This window comes from Myotis lucifugus, unplaced genomic scaffold (genome assembly GCF_000147115.1).
Source record: "Myotis lucifugus unplaced genomic scaffold, Myoluc2.0 scaffold_379, whole genome shotgun sequence".
NCBI lineage: Eukaryota > Metazoa > Chordata > Mammalia > Chiroptera > Vespertilionidae > Myotis > Myotis lucifugus.
Window position 1 is genome coordinate 843,008 of NW_005871427.1, and position 26,386 is coordinate 869,393.

The 26,386-nt window shown below is 47.8% G+C and overlaps 1 pseudogene; it reads right to left on the reverse strand.

The window, feature by feature from the left end:
• Positions 1 to 1,289: 1,289 nt before the first annotated feature.
• On the reverse strand, positions 1,290 to 14,173 carry LOC111828485 (annotated as a pseudogene).
• Between the last annotated feature and the right edge of the window lie 12,213 nt (positions 14,174 to 26,386).

Here is a 26,386-nt window from a genome sequence, read left to right on the forward strand (position 1 = left end):
TTGATCTTCATTGTGTGTGGTCAGTGTTGAAATAATAGTTGATTACAGACCACATATTTATTTCACATGGCATCCAAGAGAATTGGGTGTGGTCAGTGTTGAAATAATAGTTGCTTACAGACCACATATTTATTTCACATGGCATCCAATAGTAATCAATTATTATTTCAATACTGACCACACCATGCTTTCTTATATAGGATTCATTACACAATGTGTAATGAGATGAACAGTTTTGCATCACTTCTCATGTGTGAACGCATATCTTTTCCAAAATGGAGTATGTGACTGTGTGCATGTGTGACTGTGTGTGTCACTGTGTGTGTCTCTGTGTGTGTGTGACTGTTTGTGACTCTGTGTGACTATGTGACTCTGTGTTTCCTGGGCAAATAGTAAGAGGACTGTATAGATGCAGCAGGTGCCATGGACTGCTCCTCAGCTTCCAACATGCTCCCATGCATATTTCATCCATAGTGAAGCTAGAAAACCTTGGATCCAGGAGTAAAGGTGGAGGGAGGGGTTCAATAATGCACATCCCAGCCCTCAGGGTCACCTGTCCCCACTGTGGGGTTAGCACTGTGTCCTGCAGGATAGGAGGGCAGATGTGAGGGCATCCTGGATTTGGTTCACTGAGGTGACAGTTGTCCAAGGGGTCAATGTAGATCTGGAGAGGATGGGTGAGATCCGCCAGCCCTGAGTGTAGTCAGGCCTTTCAGCAGAGGGAGGGCCCTGTGATCTCCTTGGAACCAGGAGGAAGAGGGCACACAGAGAGTCAGACACTGAGGGCAGCTGTGCCCTCCAAGGGATGGATGCAGAGCTGTGCACACAACCCAGTTCCAGCAACGCACCTGCGGAATTTACACTGTGAAATGTTGAAGACAGTGAAAACCACTTTCAGAATTTGTGAAGGAGACTTGGTGAAGGAGAGTCCACCCTAACGCCAACATGTCACCTGCACACAGACAATGTCCCTTCTTCATTGTTGTCAGCAGTGAGAATATGAGAAAGAAGAATCATCCTTGGAGGCAGCTGAGAGTTTGAGAGGAAATCCCTGGGCGCAGAGGAAGGCCCTCCACTCCCTACCTCTCTCTGCCCCTGCTCATAGGCTGCGCTCTCTATGTTGAGTTCTGAGCGCCCCTGGTGTTCAGAGTGCAGCCTGCAGCCCAGACCTGCTTTCTCCCTCAGGGAGGTTTGTGTCTGGGCTCACGCTGACTTTCCCAGTCTATGTGTCTCACACACTAATACACTACCTTGTCCTTGGTGGTCACAGAGCTCAGCTGCAGGAAGAACTAGTTCTTGGATGTATCTCTGGAGATGGAGGTTTGGCTCTTGAGGGAGGGGCTGTACTTACTGTCTCTGTTATGATTTATGCACCTCTTCCACTCCAGCCCTTTCCCCGGGGGTTGGCGGATCCAGCTCCAGTCATTACTACTGGTTGTAATGGAGAATCCATAGACTGTGAAGGTGAGGGAGAGGGTGTACCAGTCCTGGGTCCCACCCTGCAGCTGCACCTGGGACAGGGCACCTGGGGACAAGGAGCATCAGTCCTGTCAATCACCTGCAGTCACAGCCACCCCGTGACTCCTATCTGACCCCTGAGACCCTCACTTTGGGGGGTTGTCACCAGGCACAGGAGAAGACTCAGCAGTCTTATCTTCTTCTAGATCACAGTTCTGCCTTCCCAGAGACCTCAGCCCTGTGTGAGGGGAGAGCTTTGAGTCTGAACAGCCCAGGAGAGGATTTACTCTGGAGCTTGAAGAGAAATTTGCATGTGGGGCAGGATTTTCCTTATAAGTAGAAGGACTGAGGTCAGTATTTCTGGTCATTTTGGGTCCCATGTTGGGGCATCTCCTCCCTTGACCTCACTCACCAGGTGAGTCATGGAATGGTGCCCACCTGGGTCATGAGACTCATTGGAATTAGGTCAAGGACAACCTAACCTGAGCAGAAGAAATGTTGGACTAGATGAGTAGGTTATATTGGCAAATTTTCATTCATCTTTCAAACAAATTTAATAGGGATTACCATTTGTTTATCTTCTGAAATCCAACACTTACAGATATTTGCAATTACCAAATGTTAATCATTGTCATTTTATATGCTAACTAGAGGCCCAGTGTATGAAAATTTTGCATGGGCAGGGGTGTCCCTCTGCTAGGCCTGCACCCTCTCCAATCTGGGATCCCTCAGAGGATGTCCAGCTGCCAGTAAACCAGCAGATTGACATCCCTCTCACAATCCAGGACTACTGGCTCCTAACTGCTAGCATCCCTGCCTGCCTGATTGCCCCTAATCACTTCTGCCTGCCAGCATAATAGCCCCCTAATAGTAATCCTGCCAGCCTGATTGATGCCTAACTGCTCCCCTGCTGGCCTGATCACCCACAACTGCCCTCCCCTGCCTGTATGATTGCTGCCATTACCCTGCCCTGCCATGACCCATATACTCTGCTTGGCCCCGCTTCTGCTGTTTGCGCTGCCATCTTGTGATTGCGTGAGGGTGTGATGCAACAGGGCATGATGGACACCTAGGTTTTTATTAGATAGTTATCCTATCTAATAAAAGAGTGATATACAAATTAACCGTCACTCCCTTGCTCTGTCACAAAGATGGCGGCAGCCACGGAGCAAGCAGGAGGTTTGGGTTGCCCCCCGAGATGGAGGAAGCCAAGCTTCCTGCCTGCCCTGGCTGGCAGTGGGCTCCACTCAAGGCTACCAAGTTTCAATTATAGAAGATAAATCCCAGATACCTGCTTCCAGCCAGCATAGCCTTCACTCAAGGAGGGGCTGGGAACCTGGGTTGCCAGGGGCAACCCAGGCTTCGAGCTAGACCAAGGCTACAAAGTTTCAATTATAGAAGATAAATAAATCCAAGATACCTGCTTCTAGCCTGCAGGCATGGCCAGCCTGAAAACGGCCATCAGCCTCTCACCCAGGCTGGCCACACTCCCATGGGGTGAGGGTCCCCACTGGGGGGCTTGACCAGTCTGAAAACAGCCATCAGGCCCTCACCCAGGCTGACCAGGCACCCCAGAGGGACTCCCACCCTGATCCAGGACACCCTTCAGGGCAAACAAGCTGGCCCCCACCCATGCACCAGGCCTCTATCCTATATAATAAAAGGGTAATATGCAAATTGACAGCAGAACAACTGGGAATGACTGGTCACTATGACACACACTGACCACAGGGGGCAGACGCTCAATGCAGGAGTTGCCCCCTGGTGATCAGTGAGCTCCCACAGGGGTAGCTCTGTTCAGCCACAAGCCAGGCTGCCAGCTGCCAGCACAGCGGTGGTATGGGAGCCTCTCCAGCTTCCTTAGCAGCACTAAGGATGTCCGACTGCTGCTTAGGCCTGCTCCCCGCTGGCAAGTGGACAACTTCCGAGGGCTCCAGGGCTGCCAGAGGGATGTCTGATTACCAGCTTAGTCCAGGTCTCCCGGGGAGCGGGCCTAAGCCAGCAGTTGGACATCCCCCAAGGGTTCCCAGACTGTGAGAGGCCACAGGCAGGGCTGAGAGACCCCCAACCCAGAGTGCACAAAATTTTGTGTACTGGGCCTCTAGTATATAATAGATGGCATACAGAGAATGACACATAATCATGTTTTCATATATAGCATTCATAAAGTACAGTGTGTAACGACATGAACAGTTTTGTATCACTGGTCATTTATGAAAGCATATCTTTTCAGAAATGAGTGTGACTGTATGTGTCAGGGGGGCTGTATTGAGGGGCTGTCTGTGGGGGAGCTGTGTTTGTAACTATGTGTGTTTGTGTGTGACTGTTGTGACTCTGTGTGTGTGACTATGTGTCTATGTGACTCTGTGTTTCCTGGGCAAGTAGTAAGAGGACAGTATGGATACAGGGGGTCCCATGGGTGCTCCTCAGCTTCCAACATGTTCCTGATGCACATCTCATCTACAGTGAAGCTAGAAAACCTTGTCTCCAGGAGGAAAGATGGAGGGAAGAGTTTGATGATGCACATCCCAGCCCCCAGGCTCACCTGTCCCCAATGTGGTGTTTCACTGCTTCCTTCAGGAGAACATGGAACCCTCATGTGGACAGATGTGTTTTGTGCACTGACCTGACAGCTCTTCCAGGGATCAATGTGGACCCAGAAAGGATGGGCGAGGTCCCTGAGCCCTGAGTGTGCTCATGCCTTTCAGAAGATTAGAGGGCCCTGTGATCTACCTGGAACCAGGAGGGGAGAGGGAACATGGAGAGTCAGACACTGAGGGTAGCTGTGATCCCCGAAGGATAGATGCAGAGATGTGCACACAACCCATTCCCAGCAATTCACCTGCGGACTTCACACTCATCATCGAAAAGTTGAAAAGACAGTGAAAAAATACCATTAAAATTGGTGAAGGAGACTTCATGAAGGAGAGGCACCCATCACTGTTGACATGTAACCTGCAAACAGACAATGTCCCTTCTTCATTGTTGTCAGCAGTGAGAATATGAGAAGGACGAATCATCCCTGGTGGCAGCTGAGAGCTTGAGAGGAAATCCCTGTGCCCAACAGGAAGGCTCTTCCCTCCCCACCTCCCTCTGCCCCTGCTTCTGGGGCTGCTCTCTGTGCTGTGGGTCCTGAGCAACCCCTCCAGCCCAGCCCTGCTGTCTCTTCAGAAAGGTTTGTGTCTGGGCTCACACTGACTTCCCCTCACTATGTCTCTCTTGCACAGTAATACATGGCAGTGTCCTCAGGTCTCAGGCTGTTCAGTGTTAAGTAAACTTGGCTCTTGGAGGTGTCTCTGGTGATGCTGAGTCTGGATTTCAGTGATGGGTTATAGTTTGTACCTCCACCATTCCATATAACCCTCACCCACTCCAGCCACTTTCCTGGAGCCTGGCGGGTCCACTGCACATGGTAGCTCGTTAAAGAAAATCCAGAGACAGTGCAGGTGAGGGAGAGGGTCTGCGAGGGCTTCACCAGTCCTGGGCCTGACTCCTGCAGCTGCACCTGGGACAGGGCACCTGGGGACAAGGAGCATCAGTCCTGTCAGTCATGTGCAGTCACCCCCATCCACTGACCCCTGCCTGACCCCTGAGACCCTCACCTTGGGGGGCTGTCATCAGGCACAGGAGAAGACCCAGAAGTCTCATTGTCTTCTAGACCACAGCTCTGCCTTCCCAGATACCTCAGCCCAGTGTGAGGAGAGAGCTGTGAGCCTGCACAGTCCAGGAGAGGATGTACCCTGGAGCTTGATGAGAAATTTGCATGTGAGGCAGGATTTTCCTTACAAGTAGGGAGATCTAGGTTGGTATTCCCTGGTCATTTTGGGGACCTTATGGGGGCATCTCTTTTCTTGAACTCACTCACCAGTTAAGTCGGGAGAGCGCCCACCTATGTCATGAGATTCATTGGAATTCGGTCAAAGACAACCTCACCTGAGCATAGGAAAAATTTTGTACTAGACGAGTAAGTTACTTTTGTAAATTCTCATTCATCTTTCAAACAAAGTTAATAGGGTCAGCATTTGTTTAGCTTCTGACATCCAACAGTTTCATATATCTATAATTACCAAATGTTTGTCATTGTCAGTTTACATGGTAATTATGTTCCACTTGGTGTAAAAATTGTTAAAAAGCACTTTTTTTCTGTCACATTGTCTTTATTTATGAGGTTACTTTGATATGAGGAACTACATCCCAAGCACAGGGAAAAGAGAGACCCTTAATTCTTGATTTTGAAAACTTTTTATGTGTTATGACACACTGGTCAAACTCTTCCCTTATGCAAGCCCATGGCATAATTGCAAAGACCCCAAACCAATCACATTGAAAATAATAATCATGTTTTAACCGGGAGAAAAGGTCAGAAATAAAAACAGTGAGAGTATTTCATATCTTAAAATGATATGGCTGCCTGTTAAGTGAGCTGATTTCTCAGTCTAGTGTTATCAGTGATGTTCAGGTTCAGAGTGAGGGGAATTGGAGAATTCCTAGCATAGTTTTTCTCACAGGAAAGGAAACTTCAACCCTGTCAGGAATCCCTCACTCCCTGCCTCCCTCTGCCCTGTGCCCGGGATGCTCACTGTGGTCAGAGGGTGCTGGGCTCTCCCCCATAACATACAACATCCTTAATGTGTAATGCACCCATTCTACATCAGGCACTTGATTTGGAGAGATAGTCTCTCGCTAAGCTTGCCATTTAATTTCCTTAATGGAATATTTGGTGGGAAAATGATTTTACTTTAATTAAAGTTCAATTCATCAGTATTTTCTTTAATGGGACCTGTTTTGGGTGATTTTACAAAGAACTCCCCAGAAAATGCTGAGCCTCCACAGTCCATGTTGATTGGCTACAGCAGCCACAGCGACTGGAACAGGTCCTGGTACCAGAGGGGAGCACTGCTGGGAAACTATCCATAAATCTAGACGTGACTGTGGAACTGGGTGAGCGGAGGAAGCTGGACTAGTTTGAGTCACATGATAGAGACATGTCTGATTTTCCTGGACAGAGAGTTACTGGATATATGATTTTAAAGTCTTCTCCAGTGAAAGCCAACAGGAAAATGCAGGACATGAGAGAGACAGCTTGTATCATTATAGGAAACATCTGAATAATTAGGAGCAGGTGTTTATGAGAAGTAGAAACTTTAAAGATCATGCAGGCAGAGATCAAGAGAAATAAGGAACGTGTCATTGCAAACTGATGGGAATGGGGTCCCTGTTTCCAACATGCACATTATCACACTGTCTCTGTTCTAGAAGGTAACACCTTCCCAGGTCCAGGGGATCTGCACATGGACACCTTTGGGATCATTACTGATAATATTCTCACCATCAGTCCTCCAAGCTGCATAATTCATTGGGGTCCCATTTATGAAATCTGTCAACTCTTACCTGGAAGGGTGGACACCCCTCACTGAATGAACCATGGAGATGTTGTGTCTGTATTAGGATCCAAAATTTCATTAGACCAAATCCTTGTTTCAATGTGTAGTCATTGTCTTTTTTTAATGTGTGTGAGATTATAAAAACAAAACACCCTGTATTTGAAGTGTTACATATGTCTCTCCTTCCCCCCCATTGTGCACTGTCTTAATCATCATCATCATCACCATCATCACAATTTGCATACTTATAATCCTTCTTCTCATATTCTATAGACAAGGTGGTTGTCCACACACAATGACTTTTTTATAGGAAAAGAAAACAGGTGTCTTCTCTTTAGAAGTCATTGATAAATGAAACCCCAAAGGCCCAACTGTAAGTTGACACAAGGACTTCTATAAACTGGTGACTTTGGATAAAGTACAGATTCCCACAAAGATCACGGCTTCTGTCCAATTCTACTATCACCATCACCAACTCCATCCCATCACCAACTTCACCACTACCATCATCATCATCATTGTCACCATCATCATCCTCATTTGCTTACTATAATTCTTTTTCCCATTAGTTTAGCCATTAGTTGTAGACCTGGTTTTTGAACACACATAATGACACTTTATCTCAATTTTTGCACATTTTATGTAGTTGTTCAGTAAAATAGGTAGCCATACTCTATTTTAGTATTTGTTTGACTGCTGACAACTAATGGCTTATTTATTCCTCTTCTCCATCTGCCTAACAGGAGAAATCAGATAAGAAATATGGTTTTGAATTCAGATGTCATTGGGAGATTGACACCACACAAGTCCCTGGAAACAGAATTCCTCCCGCTCCCCCACCACCTCGGCAACATAAAAGCCCCAAGCCAGTCTCCTTTCCTGGCTCCATGAAAGCAGGTCTGACTTTGCAGGCCTCCCAGAGATTTCAACTATGTACTGAGCAAGCACTCCATGCCCCTTGGTGTGTATGTGTTTGTCATCAGCCTAGTCACCTGTACCAAGCTGGTGGGGGTCCCTCTCCCTCTCCTTCTCCCTCTGCCTGTGTCACCTACCTATGAGCATGATGACAAGTAAATGACCTTCACCACCTGTGGTCTTTCTTCTATAACTTTGGGGACACACTCCTCTGGTGCCCACTGTCCAACACGATCCTGTCCGGGCCCTGGCTGCGTGGGACCCTGAGCTGTGTAGGACTGAGCTGGACTGTTGAATCATCAGCTTCTCTGGTTGTATTTAGGTGACTTGGGTCAGAACATTTCATCATTAACTGGTACTTGGCACAAGGGTGTCTGAAACAGGTTCTCTGCCTCTTGTCCACATGAGAAAGTTGTCTCTCTTTGCAACAGACGTTTCTTTTTTTTAATTAAATCTTTATTGTTCAGATTATTACATTGGTTCCTCTTTTTTCCCACCATAACTCCCCTCCACCCAGTTCCCACCCCACCCTCAGCCCTCACTCCCCACCCACTGTCCTCATCCATAGGTGCACGATTATTGTCCAATCTCTTCCCGCACCCCCCATACCCTTCCCCCCCCCCAAGAATAGTCAGATTATTTATTCACTTGATTTTTAGATTCACTTGTTGATAGATGTGTATTTGTTGTTCATAGTTTGTATCTTTACCTTTTTCTTCTTCCTCCTCTTCTTAAAGGATATCTTTCAGCATTTCATATAATACTGGTTTGGTGGTGATGAACTCCTTTAGCTTTTTCTTATCTGTGAAGCTCTTTATCTGATCTTCACTTCTGAATGATAGCTTTGCTGGATAAAGTAATCTTGGTTGTAGGTTCTTGGCATTCATCACTTTGAATATTTCTTGCCACTCCCTTCTGGCCTGCAAAGTTTCTGTTGAGAAATCAGCTGACAGTCGTATGGGTACTCCCTTGTAGGTAACTGACTTTCTTGCTCTTGTTGCTTTTAGGATACTCTCTTTGTCTTTTGCTCTTGGCATTTTAATTATGATGTGTCTTGGTGTGGTCCTCTTTGGATTCCTTTTGTTTGGGGTTCTATGCGCTTCCTGGACTTGGAAGTCTATTTCTTTCACCAGGTAGGGGAAGTTTTCTGTCATTATTTCTTCAAATAGGTTTTCAACATCTTGCTCTCTCTTTTTCTGGCACCCCTATAATTCTGATGTTGGTATGCTTGAAGCTGTCCCAGAGGCTCCTTACACTATCTTCGTATTTTTGGATTCTTTTTTCATTTTGCTTTTCCGGTTGGGTGTTTTTTGCTTCTTCATATTTCAAATCTTTGACTTGATTCTTGTGCTCCTCTCGTCTGCTGTTGGGAGTCTGTATAATATTCTCTATTTCAGTCAGTGTATGCTTAATTTCTAGTTGGTCCTTTATCACAACATCGAGGGTCTCACTAGATTTCTTGAGGATCTCACTACATTTATCAGTGGTCTTACCAGTCTTTTTGAGGATCTCACTACATTTATCAGCCGTCTCATCAGTCTTTTCGAGGGCCTTACTCAATTTATCAGCGGCTTCTAAACAATTCTTCAAAGACCTTAAAAGTGTGGTTTTGAACTCTATATCCAGCATTTTGCTTACCTCCATTTCTGTCATTTGTGTCCTGTTTCTTTGTCTCGGCATTTTTTATGCTTCGCTGTGTCGATAGAGTGCCTTTCTGTGCTAAGTGTTCCAATTACCTGAGGTAGGCACTCTTGGTGTACTCCCTTGTGGGCTTTGTGCACAGTCTTGTTATAGTTACGCCTTGATTGTTGTAGTTATTACTGGGAGTAATTGACCTCCAGGCCAATTGGCTGTGAGAATCAGCTGTGTCTGCAGTGGGAGAACTTCTGTGCTGGAGACACCCCTCTGGGGCAAGACTTGCTTCAATGGGGTTTTGGTGCTCACTGAGTCTGCCCCCTGAGTATGTCTTTTATGGTTCCACAGAGCTGCAAACTGGATGGTCCCACTCTGTCCTCTGGGCTTCCTTGCTCCTGGATCTCTAGGGAGGGGCTAATCTAGCCTTTGCCTTCGGCTATTCAGCAAAAGCCTCCCTGCAGGGCTTGGGCGGGGTGGGTCCCATGGGATCAACAGGGCGGGGCTAGCAGTTATGGCTTCTCTGAGTCCTGCCTTCAGAGGTTTGCTTCTCAGTGTCCTGGTAATCGCTGCAAGCCCCTCGGAGAGAAAGCTGCCCTCAAGTTCCGACCAATGCCAGACAGTCCCGCTTCTCCCGTATGAGTCTGGGTCCCTAGAGACTTGCCCGGAACTGGAGCTCAGAGCCTGAGACTCCCTCCCGATTGAAAACGACAACCGCACCCTCAGCCGCCAGCCCACTCCACATGCAACCTCCGCACCTTAGTATTTCACTTCCGCACTGCGCCTCCTCTGAGTCTCGGTATGGTTTTCTCTTTCCTTCTAGTTGTAGGATTTCCACTCAGCCAGCCTTCCTGTGGTTCTGGATGATGTCGGTTCTGTCTTTTAGCTGTATTTTTGAAGTGGTTGTTTGAGGCAACAAACTCCGGTGGTTACCTATGCCGCCATCTTTGCACAGACGTTTCTAACTCAGAGATTTCAGAGGTAAGAATGGAGTCAGGAATCAGAGGTTGCCTGAGGTAAACTGTGACATGAAGAGGAAACCACACAGGAAACCAGCCCAAACCTCCAACTGCACCTGGTGTTGGGATGGTCCTAGTGTTAAGGGACCCTGAGCGCCCCCTGTTGATAGCAGCATTTCCTGCAGGAAGGTTTGTGTCTGATCTCACACTGACTTCCCTCACTGTGTCTCTTGCATAGTTGTACATGGCTGTGTCCTAGGCTATGAGGCTGCTCATTTGCAGGTCGGCAGTGCTTTTGGAATCATCTCAGGAGATAGTGACTCTGCCCTTTACCGATGCAGCGTATTCCGTGGTGTGACCGTTGGCTTTGTTTCTTATCAAACCTACCCATTCCAATCCCTTTCCTGGGGTTTGCCGGATCCAGTTTATATAATAGTCACTGAATGTGAATCCTGAGCCTTTGCAGGAGAGTCTCAGAGAGCCCCAAGGCTGCACCAATCCTCCTCCAGACTCCACCAGCTGCACCTCACACTGGGCACTTGCAGATAAGAGAGTTGTCATTAGGAGCAGGCACACACTCTCACACTCACACACACTCACACACACTCACAAGGGCAAGCTTCTCCATAATGTTACCATGTAAGAGCATCAAAGCTAGAGCCCAGCTCAACCCACACGTCATGGTGCTTCCTCTGGGTTGACATCTATAAAGAATGGAGACTGCAGGTCCCAGGGATGGGGCTGCTCTCCCAGAGGTGCAGGGACAGGGGCTTGGCTGGGCTTATCAGCAGAAGAAACTCTCCATTTGCATGGCTCCTCCTCTTAGGAAAAGAGGATTGGAGTCCCTGGGGGACAGTCCCCCTTGTCCTCAGAGGAATAAGCACCTCCTGTCCTGTGAGCATGGAGATGTTCATGAGGGATGGTTCGTGTGTGTGCTGCAGTGTGGCTGTTGTTAATACCACCATCATTAGTTACACCCTAGATAATTTACAATGATGAATCCACCCACAGGGCCAGAATATTCCAGCTCAGAGTAAATTCTTCATGTGTCCTTGTCCACATGTTGATACCCAGAGAGAGCTTCCTCGGCACCTCCAGCTTCCAGGGCTGGGGCCTGCAAGACTGCTCTTCTGTGCTTTCCAGACATAACTACTGCCCACACCCTTCTGTGGCTGTGGGTCCATCAGAGCAGAGAGAGAGAGGGAAGCAGGAGAATGCACACTTAGAGCCTTTTAACTGCCCTAGACTCTCTCTGGACTCAGCCTATTTACCCCTCTCCCCAAATGGCTGACCAACTTTTACAGCAAGTGATTTCATCCACGGGCTCACATCACAGGAATCACTATTCAATGAATGGTCTTTAAGGAGCCACTAGGATTCAAGTACCCAACTGTCATTATTACATACAATCTCTGGAATTTGAGACAATGACATTCTTAAGTTAAAATGATCAAACCTAAGTGCACCCTTAAAGCCCCTTGGCCATAGGTCCTCCAATGTGGCCTTGGTGTCCACAGTGTCAGGAGGACATCAGCCGTCTCCCTGTGAGTTGGTGACTGGGAGGACCAGGCATTTACAGATTTCTCCTCCAGTGACCCTCAGCCTTGCTGCGTGCTGATGTGGGAGGTCCTGAAAGGGCTCATGCCTTCCCTCAGCTCTCAGGCTGCCTTTCCACCACAGCTGTGTCAGAGCCTCCCTTGACCTTCCACCAGGACACTCTGTCTGTTGAAGGAAACATCAGAGAAACGCTGTCCTTGCCCATCGCGGTGGGGGGGGGGGGCGGGGGGACACGGGGTGTACTTTGAACAATCAATGCAGCAGTCAACATCTGGGTCAGTCCTGATGATCATGTGACACCACATTTTCCATCATTCTGGGGGTTGTGACAGTCCACAGAGTGAGGGTTTCACAGGTGAGGAGGCTGGGAAATCCAAGACTGGATCCTGCAGGTTGGGTTTCTGGTGAGCACCCGCGTCCTGGTGGCTAATTTTTCTCTGTAATCTCAGAGGTGGATGGACCAAGTAAGCTTCCCCAGCCCTCTTTTTTAAGGACACTATTCCCCTAATGAGAACTCTACCCACAAGTCCTGAGTAGGTCCCCAGGCCCCACCTCTTAACACCATTACCTTGGGTTTTAGGTTTTAATATGTGAGTATGAGGGACACATGCATGGTGCTCATAGCAGCAATTCAAGGATAAAACATGACCTCACCCAGTTGGAAGGCTGCTCCACTAGGGCTCCCCCACCTGAGGATCCTTGTCATCCTGAGGGAGCTCTTGGTCTGTGGAAGCAGAATGCTGAGCCAAGTCCTTCAGAACAAGCTGATGACTTTGCAGAATGAGGTCTGCCCTTGACCTTGACCTAAGGCCTCTGGTTAATCTTGTTTTCTTATATGCTCACAGGTGCTCATTATTCTCCTGTTTGAAGACCTAGAACTGTTTTCTGCCCACAATGATGGGTAGCTCCTTGTGTTTACTCATGTTTTATAGGTGTCAGTGGAATAAGTAGTCAGGCTCTATTTTTTATGTTTGAAGCTGACATGTTAAGGTTCATCCCTCTCTTTTCCTGTCCACCTGAGAAACTGAAAAGAGAGATATTAAACCAAGATGAGCCCCTCCCTTGAGCAGGATCCTCCCAGGCCCCACCACTGACCCAAAATAAAAACATGAACGAGTGTCCTTACCTGGGGAACCTATCAAGACTTACTCATTGAAAAGCCTGCCCTGCTCCCAACAGACACCTCCATGAAGTGATAAACCTTTACAAGGTCCCTCTGTGAGTGAACATCATCAGGCTGCCCATCCATTGGAAGGTACAGTGGGTCCCTCTACTTCCCCACATGGTGTCACTTGCTATTGGTGCTATGAGAGTGACGACAAGTCAGTGACCATCACAGCTAGGGTCTTTCTTCTCTACCTTTGGGGACACACTCCGCTGGGGCAAGATGTCTAGAACACACATGTCCTGTTGCTGACTGGGACATGAGCTTTGTGGGGCTGAGGTGCACTGTTGAGTCAGCAGAGCCTCTGGTTAGAATCAGGTGACTTAGGTCAGAACACTTGATGTTTAATAGTTGTTTGGGCACAAGAGTGTCTGAGGGGCAGGCTCTGTGGTTTATCCATGTGAAAAAGTTGTCTCTGTTTACAACACATTTTTTCTAACTCAGAGACTTCAGAGGTAAGTGCAGATCAGGAATCCAGAGGTTCCCTGAGGGGAACTGTGACATAAAGAGGAAACCCCACAGGAAACCAGCTGGAACCTTCAACTGCACCTGCTATTGGGATGGTCCTTGTGTTCAGGGACCCTGAGCGCCCCCTGGTTGTCACAGCCTCTCCTGCAGGGAGGTTTGTGTCTGGGCTCACACTGACTTCCCCTCACTGTGTCTCTTGCACAGTAATACATGGCTGTGTCCTCAGACTTGAGGCCATTGATCTGCATGCAGATAGGCCGTGCTGACAGAGGTGTCCCTGGAGAAGACAAATCTTTCTGAGAAGCCCTGGGCAAACATGGATGTCCCAATATTTGTGTCAATCCAGCCCATATACTGCAGGCCCTTTCCTGGGGCCTGTCTCACCTAGCTCATAGCATGGCTGGTGAAGGTGTATCCAGAAGCCTTGCAGGAGACCTTCACGGAGGCTCCAGGCTTCCTCACCTCAGCCCCAGACTGCACCAGCTGCACCTGGGAGTGGAAAACTGTGGAAATGGGACAGGAGTGGGTGGAAATCCTCCTTGACTCTCCATGGTCCCCCCTTCAACCCAGACACTGGGAAGCCCCTTACCTGTAGCCACGGCCACCAAGAGGACGGTTCTCCAGCTCCAGTCCATGGTGGGGGGCTGTGCTGTGAGCACTTCTGGAGGGGAGGGTGTGGCTGTGGGTGAGTCTGTCCTGAATTTTTTCCTGAACTTGGTACCTTGGAATCCGTGGTGGTCAGGCAGGTGTGAGACCAGAGGTTGGGCTCCCAGAAGCCAGGATGCTGTTTCTATCAGATCTCCTATGAGGAGCAGGCACCAGTGAGTTTCAAGGGAAAGTAGGTCAATGGCCTCACCAAAGCCAGACTCTAACACCTCCTGAGATGACCAGACGCCTATGCCAAGCCCTATGCCACTGACTCCTCAGCAGGGCCTAAGATGCAGGGTGAGGTGACAGGGTTCCAGAGGTGGGGGATTGCTTTCCGCAGGCTGATGCCATTGGATCCAGATTGCTGAGGAATGGAGGAGGGCTCAGTACAGGGTCCTGGAGGCTCTTCCCCACATCCGTCCCCAAAGCCACCCATCCTGACTCTCCTCAGGCAACTGCCATCTGTCCACCTCCTTCCCTTGGAGCACAGCATGAGTGGCTGCTAACACACATATTACTTGTTGGCCCTTTAAAGGGGTGGCTTTGTCTCCAGCTGACTCTGCCTCTCCTTGGCAGACAGAAACCTCCCTGCATTTCACAGCTGGGTGCTATGTGGGTCCCTATTCAGGTCTGTGGCACTCCAGGCAGGGTCTGATCTGGGTATGGGCTTCACACCACTCAGGGGAACCTCTGCAGCTAAACTATCCCTCTATCACGTGACCTCCAACCAAGGGAGAGGGGCCAGTTCCTTTCGAATGCCCCCCTTCCTTCCAGTCTCCAGGTGGTTTCTCCCGGCTCCTTGGTTAAATGTCTCCTCTTCAGATAGCCTTTAGTTGGTAATTCAGAGTGAATGATACCCAATTCAGTTGTGATTTCCAGTTCGTTGTGAGAAGAGTTGAGAATAAATCCACCTACATCTAAGCCACCTTGAACCCTCTGCGTTTATCTTCCTGTAAACATGAAACTTCACCTGTGCTGCATGTGAGAGTGCTCCTACTAATATAATAAAACTGCTAAGATACAGAGACATTGAGAAGGCTAAAAAGGGCTAATTACAATGTAACCCTGATATTTGGGGGGCTAACAATTGGAATCCATGCCAGCCAGCCCAGTGTACATTCTTGATAACCTATAATTAAGTTATTACTTCTTTCCTAGAAACTGCCATTGCAGAACCTGTTACAGAGACTATAAAACTGTGAACAGTGCACTGCCCCAGAGGGAGGGTCATTAACGCTGGCACCAGCCCAGACCATCAGATATGGCCTGGAGACCCCCAATACCTGGGAGCCTTCTTGCAAAGCCCACAAAAAGGCCAGGAAGTATAATCCTTATTTGCAGGACAAAGAGCCCAGAAGATATAAAGGAAAAGGCCCCTACCTGTTAATTTACTCAGATTTGAAAAGTTATTCCCTGAGTCTGCCAGTGTAAATAAAAAGTGTCACTCTTCTTCTTTAAAGCGTCGCTTGGTTTTATTTGGTTTTCTGCAACACCATCAGTGGTAGTCACAGAGCCATAGGTCTAGAGAGACTCTTGGATAAACTGTTATATGGGGAGGAAACCCAGAACCCTCAGAGGAAACAGCCATAAACAACACCTCCAACTGCTCCTGGGCTGCAACACAAAGTCTGTGTGTCCTGCGCGCCCCCTGGTGGTCGCAGCCTCTGCTGCAGGGAGGTTTGTGTCTGGGCTCACACTGACTTCCCCTCACAGTGCCTCTGTTGCACAGTAATACATGGCCGTGTCCTCTTCCCTCAGGCTGCTCATTTGCAGGTCGGCAGTGCTTTTGGAATCATCTCTGGAGATAGTGAATCTGCCTTTCACTGATGCAGCGTATTCCGTGGTGTGACCATTGGCTTTGTTTCTTATGAAACCTACCCATTCCAATCCCTTTCCTGGAGTCTGCCGGATCCAGTGAATATAATAGTCACTGAACGTGAATCCTGAGCCTTTGCAGGAGAGTCTCAGAGACCCCCCAGTCTGCACCAAGCCTCCTCCAGAATTCACCAGCTGCACCTCACACTGGACACCTGCAACAAGATAGTTGTCGTTAGGAGCAGGCACACACATTGACACACACACACACACTCACACTCACAATGCCCCAGCTTCTCCATGATGTTACCATGTAAGAGCATCAAAGCTAGAGCCCAGCTCAGCCCACACATCATGGTGCTTCCTCTGGATTGACTCCTGGAGCAAATGGAGACTACAGGTCCCAGGGGTGGGGCTGATCTCCCAGAGGTGTAGGGGCAGGGGCTAGGCTGGGCTTATCATCAAAAAAAGCTCCCCATTTGCATGGCTCCTCCCATTAGGAAAAGAGGATTGGAGTCCCTGAGGGACAGTCCCCTGGACTCAGAGGGACATGCACCTCCTGTCCTGTGAGCATGGAGATGTTCATGAGGGGTGGCTAATCTGTGTGCTGCAGTGTGGCTGTTGTTAATACCACCATCATCAGTTACACCCTAGATAATTTACAATGATGTCCCACCCACAGGGCCAGGATATTCCAGTTCAGTGTAAATTCTTCCAGTGTCCTTGTCATGTGTTGATACCCAGAGAGAGCTTCCTCGGCACCTCCAGCTCCCAGGGCTGGGGTCCTGCAATGCTGCTCTTCTGTGCTTTCCAAACAGAAGAAGGAGCCTGCACACTTAGAGCCTTTTATCTGCCCCAGGAACGCTCTGGGCTCAGTCTATTCCCCTGTCCCTCTCATGGCAGACCAACTTTTACAGCAAGTGACTCATCCACTGGCGCACATCACAGGAATCACTATTCAATGCTCTGTAGGGAGCCACTAGGATTCAAGTACCCACCATCTTTATTACAGACACTCTCTGGAAAGTTTGATAGAATGGCATTCTTAGGTTAAAATGGTCAAGCCTAAATGTATCCTTACAGCTCCTTGGCCAAGGGTCCTCCCAAGTGGCCTTCGTGTCCTCGGCGTCAGGAGGACATCAGCCGCCTCCCTGTGACTTGGTGACTGGGAAGACCAGGCATTTATAGATTTCTCCTCCAGTGACCCTCCGCCTTGCTGTGTGCTGATGTTGGAGATACTGTAAAGGCTCATGCCTTCACCCAGCTCTAAAGCTTCCTTTCCACCACAGTTGTGTCAGAGCCTCCCATGACCTTCAGAGACAGAAGACTCTGTCTGTTGAAGAAAACATCAGAGAAACGCTGTCCTTGCCCATCACTGGGGGGAAACGCAGGGTGTACTTTGAACAACCAATGCAGGAGTAAACTCCGAGTCCTTCCTGGTGGTCATGTGACACGACACTCACCATCTTTCCTGGGGCTGTGACACAGTCCACAGAGTGGGAGGTTCACAGGTGAGGAGGCTGGGAAATCCAAGACTGGATCCTGGCAGATAGAGTTTCTGTTGAGGAATCAACTTAGTGGCTGATTTCTCGCTGGAATCTCAGAGGTGGATGGACCAAGGGAGCTTCCCCAGCCCTCTTTTTTAAGGGCACTAATCCCACTTATGAGAACTCCACCCTCAAGACCTAAGCAGGTCCCCAGGCCCCACCTCCTAACATCATCTTCTTGGGCATTAGGTTTTAATGTGAGTATTAGAGGGACACATGCATCATCCATAGCAGCAACTAAAGTATCCAATCACAACCCCACCCCATTAGAGCTCCAATAGAGCTCCCCCACCTGAGGATCCTCATCATCCTGAGGGAGCTCCTGGTCTGTGGAGCAGAAAGCTGACCAAAATCCTTCAGAGTCAGCAGTGTCCACCCTTGACCTTGACCTAAGGCCTCTGGTTAATCCTGTTATTGTTTCTTATCAGTGCTCACAGGTGCTCATTATTCTTATCTTTGAAGATTTAGAATTGTTTTCTACCCACAATGGTTTGTAGCTCCTTGTTTTAACTCAGATTTCACATGTGTTAGTGGAATAAGTAGTCAGGGTCTATTATTAAAAATATTTGTTGTTCAGAATATTACAGATGCCTTCCTTTTTCCCTCCATTCCCCCTTTCTACCCAGTTCATGCCCCACCCCAGGCCTTCACTACCCTACTATGTATGTCCATAGGTAAGATCTTTGGCTAGTCTCTTTCCACCCTCTCTTCCCACATCCCTCTGAGATTCTTCAGTCTTTTCCATGCTTCCATGCCTCTAATTCTATCCTCTTCATTAGTTTATTTTTTCATTAGATTCTTATTTATTTATTTTGATTTTATGATTTAATTGTTGATAGACATGTATTTGTTGCCATTATATTGATCATATTTTTATCTCTCCTTCATCTTTTTTTACTTTTTTCCTCCTCCTCCTCCTCCTCTTCCCCCTCCTCCTCCTCCTCCTCCTCCTCCTCCCCCTCCTCCTCCTCCTCATGCTTCTCCTCTTTCTTTTCTTTAAAGAATACTGGTCAACATTTCATATAATACTGGTTTGCTGGTGATGAACTCCTTTAGCTTTTTTTTTTCCTTTTTTAGTGAAGCTCTTTATCTGGTCCTCAAATCTAAATGAGAGCTGTGCTGATTAGAGTAGTCTAGGTTTTAGGTCCTTATCATTCATCAGTTTGAATATTTCTTGCCACTCCTCGCCTGCAAAATCCCTGTTGAGAAATCAGCTGACAGTCTGCTTTTCTCTTGTGCTTTTAAGAGTCTCTATTTGTCTTTACCTCTGATTTGATTCCTGGAATCCTCTACTCTATTGTTGAATCCATGTAAATTATTCTTTATTTCAGATAATGTATGCTTCATTTCTGACTCTTCCTTCTTCATGTCTTTGACATTCTTACTAAGATCCTTAAAGGTCTCATGAAGATTCTTGAGTAACCTTAAACTACGGTTTTGAACTCTGTATCCAGTAGTTTGCCTGGTTCCATTTTTTTCATTTGTGACATGTTTCTTTGTCTCTGCATTTTGGCTGTTTCCCTGCATTTGTTTCTATGTATTGAGTAGAGTTGCTATGTCTCCTGGAGTTGGCAGAGTGTAGTAGGTGTCCTTGTGTAGTAGGTGTCCTGTAGGGCCCAGTGTCAGTCGATCCAGTCACCTGAGCTGTGTGGGCTGTGTGCATAGTCTTGCATTTGAGCTTTGTTTGCTACTGGCATCACTTGGAGAAATTGAGCTCCAGGCCAACTTGCTGTGGGGACCAGCTGTGACTACAGTGGGAGAGCTGCTGTGCAAGAGACACTCCTGTGGAATAGGACTTTGCTTCAGCGGGACTCTGGTGCTCACTGAGTCTGCCCCTTGAGTGTGTTGCTCGTGGCTGTGTAGAGTTGTAATCTCCTATATTCTGAAACTGTCTGTTGGCTTCACTGGCTCTGGGGTCTCTAGGCAGGTGCAAAGTCAGCCACTTCCTGAAGCCACTCAGTAGGAGCTATAGAGATATCTGCAGAAGGCTGCTATTTGCTATTTGTATTGGGCCTGGAGGTGCCCAGGTGAGGCCCGGCTGTGAAGCAAGGCAGGTCGGTGCTTGTGCCAGGTCTTGGGCCTTTTATGGATAGGTTTGGGGTATGCTGTCCCCAGCTGTAGCTTGTTTGAGAGATTTTAGCAAAGTCAGGACAGGCTATTCATATGCAAAACCTGCTGCTAACAGCTTGGATGGGGCTGCAAATTGGATGGGGTGGGGTCTCAAGGAATCACCAGGACAGAGCAAAATGTGTGCTCTATGCTGATGGAAACTCAGATATGGCTGCCAGTCATCCCAGGGACATGGGAGGTCCCAGCATAGGAACAATGAGCCCTTTGAACCCCCAGTCTGGGAGAAAGCTGCCCTGGAGTCCCTGCTCCTATGCCAGACCATCCAATTCCTCCCCAGACGAGTCTGGGTCTCCTGGCCCTGGGGATCAAATGAAATGGGACCGTATGAGTTCCTGTGCTGGACCTTTAAGAGGAACACCTGTGATTCCAGCAGCCTCCCTGTCACTCAACCACAATCCCTGCTGGTATTTACAACCCAAAGTGACAGGAACTTCTCCTCCCATCTCTGCAACCCTGGGATGGGAGTCTGATGTGGGGTAGGGACCCCGTGCTCCTTATGGGTGTCCTCTACAAAGACGATCTCCCTCCCAAATAAAAAAATGGCACAGTTGGGTGGCAGACCAACCCATTCCCAGCCTCCACACCTTCTACTGGTCTCAATGTGAGTTCTTCTTTCTTCTCTAGTTGTAGGACTTCCATTCAGCCAGTGTTCAGGCTGTTCTGAATGATGATTGTTCTGTATTTTAGTTGTAATTTTCAAGTGGTTATGGGAGGCCACAAGGAGTACAGGCATTTACCTACCCACCATCTTGGTTCTTTCCCAGGCTCTATTTGTGATCTTTGACGATGACATGTTAAGGTTCATCCCTCTCTCTTGCTTGGCACGTGGAAAACTAAGAAAGTGGGGATACACCCTTGTGTCCTGCAGGTGCGACATTGAACCCACACAAGCCCCTCCTGTGAGCAGGACCCTCCCCACCTCCAGCACTGTTCACAATAAAACCCTGAACCAGTGTCCTTACCTGAGGGATCCAAATATTTTTTTTCTTTTTTTACATATATTTTTAATTGATTTCAGAGAGGAAAGGAGAGGGAGAGAGAGATACAAACATCAATAAAGGGGAAAATCATTGACCTGTGCTCCCTGCAAACCCCACACTGGGTTTCAAGACGGCAAACCAAGCATGTGCCCTGACCAATAATCAAACCGTAACCTCCTGGTTAATAGGTCGATGCCCAATTACTGAGCCATGTCAGCCGAGAAACCATGTCTAACTTTCTCAAAAGCCTGCCCTGCTCCCAACAGACACCTCCATGAAGAGATAAACCTTTTCAAGGTGCCCCTGCCTGTGGGACATCAGCCTGGCCATCCATTCCAAGGCACGGTGGGTCCCTCTACCTCCTCCTCATGGTGTCACCTGCGATTGGTGCTTTGAGAGTGATGACAAGTCAATGACCAGGGTCTTTCTTCTCTAGCTTTGCGTTCATGTGCTGGTGGTGGACACTGTCCAGCATCCACATGTCTTGCTGCTGGCGGGCTGGGACCCTGGGCTGTGTGGAGTTGCACTACTGAGTTAGCAGAGCCTCTGGTTATATTTAGGGAACCTGGGTCAGCAAATTTGATTATTAATAGTCATTTGGTCACAAGATTGTCTGAAAGACACTTTATGTTTTGTCCACATGAGAAAGTTGTCTCTGTTTACAATAGACTTTCTAACTCAGAGACGTCAGAGGTAAGCCCAGAGTCAGGAATCCAGAGGTTCCTTGAGGGAAACTGTGACATGAAGAGGAAACCACACGGGATACCAGCCCAAACCTCCAACTGCACCTGCTGCTGGGATGGTCCTTGTGTTCATGGGCCCTGAGCGCCCCCTGGTGGTCACAGCCTCTCCCTTAGGGAGGTTTATGTCTGGGCTCACACTGACTTCCCCTCACTGCGTGGCTTTTGCACAGTAATACATGGCTGTGTCCTGGGCTCTCAGGCTGCTGAGCTCCACAGCCTTGTGCTCATGGACGTGTCTCTGGTCATGGAGACTCTGCCTTGGAACTTCTGTGCATAATTTGTGTTTCCATTTTTAGGGTAAAACCACCCACCCACTCATGCCCCTGTCCTGGGGTCTGTCGCACCCAGTGCATCCAGTAGCTGGTGAAGGTGTACCAAGAAGGCTTGCAGAAGACCTTCACGGAGGCCCCAGGCTTCCTCACCTCAGCCCCAGACTGCACCAGCTGCACCTGGGAGTGGATACTTGTGGAGAGGAGGCAGGAGTGGGTGGAAATCTCCCTTGACTCTCCCTGGTCCCCTCCTTGACCCAGGGCCAGGGGAGCCCCTTACGTGTAACCACAGCCAACAGGAAGAGGGTTTTCCACCTCCAGTCCATGGTGAGGGCTGTGATGTGAGCACTGCTGTAAGGGAGGGTGTGGTGCACTCAGGGCACAGACTTATCCATATTTAACCTATTTCACCTCATTTGTTTTGCATATTCATGAGAGTCTTAACTACACATGGGAGAAGATGGATGACAAAGGGACTATGCCAGTTGGGAATCTGAGTGTCCAAGTTGTAATCCTTTTTAAAAATTATACCTTGATTTTTTAATGTATTACATATGTCCCATTTTTCCCCCATTTACCCCTTGTAGCCAGCCCCAGGCCTTCACCATAGTATTTTCTGCTTCCATGGGCTATGCATATAAGTTATTTGGTTGATCTCTTCACACCCAACCACCCTCCACCACTTTCCCTCTGAGAGTCTAGATTTGTGAAATATACCGTTGGTATTTTAATAGGGGTTGCACTGAATCTGTAGATTGCTTTATGTATGAACATTTTAATGATGTCAATTGTACCAATCCATGAACATGGTATTTTCTTCCACTTTTCTGTCTCTTCCTCTGTCTCTTCCTTCGACATCCTGTAGTTATCTGAGTTCAAGTCTTTTACGTCCTAGGCTAAGTTTATTCCTAAGTATTTTAATTTATTTGTTGCAATAGTAAATGTAGTTGTTTCTTTAGTGTCTTTTTCTGAGGATTCATTATTGGTGAATAAAAATACCATCAAATTTTGGGTGTTAATTTTGTATCCTTCTACATTGCCGAATTTGTTTAGTCTTTATTAGGGTTTTCTACATATAATATCATGACATATGCAAATAATGAGAGTTTTACTTTCTCCTTTACAATTTGGATGCCTTTTTTTTCTTCTTGGCTGATCGCTGTGGCTAGGACATCCAGTTTTATATTGAACTAGAGGCCCGGTGCATGAATTCATACAAGAAAGTGGTCCCATGGCCTGGCTGGCTATCAAGCCCGATCCAGGTCATCACCCAGTCCCAATTGGACTAATTGGGGCAGCTGGCCCAGGGCAAGGGGTGGAGAGGGGGACTGCAGGAGGTTGGCTTGAGAGCGCACTGACCACCAGGGGACAGATCATGCATTGAGTATCTGCCCCCTGGTGGTCAGTGTGCGTCATACCTACTGGTCAGTTGTCCAGTCCTAAAGGTCGCTTAGGCGTTTATATATATATGGTGAATGCAGGCATCCTTGTCTTGCTCCTGTTCTTACAGGAAATGGTTTTAGTTTTGCTCTTTGAGTATGATGTTCACTGTAGGTTTGTCATATATAGCCTTTATCATGTTGAGATATGCTCCCTCATCTCCCACTATGCTGAGAGATTTTTGGAAAAATGGGTGTTGGATTTTGTCAAATGCTTTTCTGCATCTATTAATACATTGTGTGATTTTTGTCTTTCAATTTGTTTAAATGATATATCACATTTATTGATGTGTGGATATTGTATCCCAGGAAAAAACTCCATTTGGTCATGGTGTATGATCACTTTAATATATTGCTGAAGACGAGTTGCTAATATTTGAGTTGGGGATCTTAGCATCTATGTTCATTAGGAATATTGGCCTGTAATTGTCTTTCTCTGGTTTTGAAATTTGGATAATGCTGGCCTCATAAAAAGAGCTTGGATGTGTTCCTTCCTCTTGGAATTTTTTGAATAGTTTGAGAAATATAAGTGTAAGTTCTTCTTTGAATGCTTATTAAAGTCTTTAGGGTTTTCTATAACTTGATCCGGGCTTTGTTTGCTGGGAGATTTTGGATTACTGCTTCTATTTCATCAGTTGTTATTGGCCTATTCAGGTTTTCCGATTCATCCTGATTCAGTTTTGAGAGATTGTGTTTTTCTAGGAACTTCTCCATTTCATTGTTCATCGTTTTTTTGTTTGTTTGTTTGTTTTTACAATCCTTTGTATTTCCGTGGTGTAAGTTGTTCCTTCTCCACATTCGTGTCTGATTTCATTTATTTAGGGTCTCTCCCTTTGTTTCTTGATGAGCCTGGCTAACAGTTCATCAATATTGTTTATCTTTTCAAAGAACAAGAGCTAGGTTTCACCAAGTGCTAATCCTTGTTGTAAGATGTGTGGCCTCTGCCAGGTCCCTGACCTCTGTTAAGACAGAGCTCCTCCGACTGAGTTACCAGGCCCCACAGGACATGCTCCTCATTGTGAGCCCAGCATTGGATGACATGGGGCCACCTGGGCCAGATCTGAGCTTTTATACTTGAATCTTTTCTTCCTTTGACACCTGAATGTCTTCTTCCAAAATTCTGCTGCTAGTGATGTAATAAATCCATCCCTGTGCCAGTCCCTTACAATTCAAATATCCTGAAGCCATAGAAACACCCTCCTTGTGTGTAGTTCTCATGTCTCATTGAGTTTGGCAAATGCTCTGATAGATAAGGATATTCACAGTCACCTCAGCAGTCATGTCCAACTTTCAATTTGGGTTGTTTGTATGAAGAGAGGAAGCCCAGGCCTTAGGAAATCCCTGCTCAACTCCCTCTGCACCTGTTCCTGAGCCCTGAGAGCCCCCTGCTGCTCAGCCCTGGCTCTGCAGGGCAGGATCCTGCCTGGGATCCCAGGGCATTAACCTCTCAGAATCTCTAGTCCAGTAGTGAAGGCTGTACCCTAATGTCATATTGCTCCCTCAGGGATACCGTGTGATTTTGACATCTCTGGATAGAGTGAACTGGCCTTATTGAGCTCCAATGGCTCTTCACGGAGACCCCAAACCAGGGCTTTAGAAAGCCAGCAGGAGCCTTTCCCTGGAGTTGCCAGATGCATGAACACAGCCAATCCTCCCCTCATCCAGAGCTCCTGGGGGCTCTGTGGTCTCTTATGTCCTCAGTTTTATTTCATTGAAGGTCCCATTTGCACATCCCGTTGGTGACCAAATCTCACAGCACATTTACTATTTAATAAATACACACACACACACTGTGATGATTTACTTTGCTATAAAATCTACATTTGCTCCTCTTCCCTGTACATAGCACCTGGGCAGGAACCACACATGGATTCTGGGCCTGGGTGTGAATTTTTTGGAAGCCAATCAAATGCATCCTCATACAAACACAGAATTGAATTGCAGGCCCTCGTGTGCCTGTGTTCTTATAGGTCCTGTACACCCAGATGTAGGTTAGACCAGGTCAGGCTTGCTCCAGGGAGAGTAAGAGGTGGGGCTGGGTCACCCCTTTAACCTCAGGGGTGCATTTCTTAAAGTCCCCTAGAGATGACCCTCAGGAAGCTGATGCACATCTAGCACTGGGAGGGGAGGAGGAAGCAGCATTGTCAGCTGTCAGGTGAGGCTGCTCTCCCAGGTCACCTGGTGGGCGGGGCCACAATGGGCAAGTGAGTACCTGCTCCAGGTCACAGAGAGTCATTGTGAGACCTGACCTCCGAGCGTCCACCTGAGACCCTGGAAGGAAAGGAATCTGGGAGCTGATTTTCTGGGAAGGGGCCTGTGAGCTCATTATGGGATAAGACTACAGAGAGAGGGAGGATCAAAATGCAGAGCAGTTGTGTCTTATACTAAATCACTTAACTGATATTTACCTAATAATGAGATATCAGAAGGAAGGGGTTGTGAACCCCCATGAAGAGACCTGATCATGTGTTTTAACAATAAAGCCATCGTGAAACTGCAATTATTCCCTGGGTTTACACCTTACAACTCATGGAGTAATTCAGAATCCACACCTTGGAGAACCACTCCAGTGCAGGACGTCTAACTCAGGATGCTCAGAACCCTCTAGAAGCTGCAATTCTGGAAGCAGAAGCTGACCCCTGACCTTCTGTACAAGGGGAGGATCAGGCAGTGGAAATTTCACTCAGTGTGAGAACCAGACCCCACTATCACTCCTGTTTTATGCTTATTGACTTGCTAATCATCGTTGGTTGCATGAATTCCTCCCTTTGCCTTAGTATTGCAATTGTTAGGTGGACACAGGAGTCTGAGCCCAGGTTTGGTGCTGACGTCTGGCAGCTTTCAAGCCTCGCCCTCCCTCCTCCACTTCTGCCCACATCTGGACACCCAGATGAAGAAGCCTAGTGGTCTCTCCTCTGCCTTTGGAGGGGATCCATCCACTACAGCTCCTTCCCAGCACAAGACCCCCACCAGTCCTCACTCCCTGACACAGCTCACCCTGTGCCAGTCCCTCTCCCGGCTTCCTGAGCCCATTGCACCTGCTGGAGAGGCCTCCCTAGACCGAGGTTATGTCAGAGCTGCAGGTCATTTCATCCCCTGGTGTGTGGACATCTTCAGACTCAGCCTCCAAAGCTGCTGTGGGCAGGACCCTGCTGTCCTTGCACAGGGTCCACTTCCAACTTCTCTGTGTGCAGGTGCTGGGCAATGGCCACCCTGTGACCTCTCTCCTCCATCAGGACTGACTGGCTCTTTGCTGCTGAGCTGTCTGTGGCCTGAT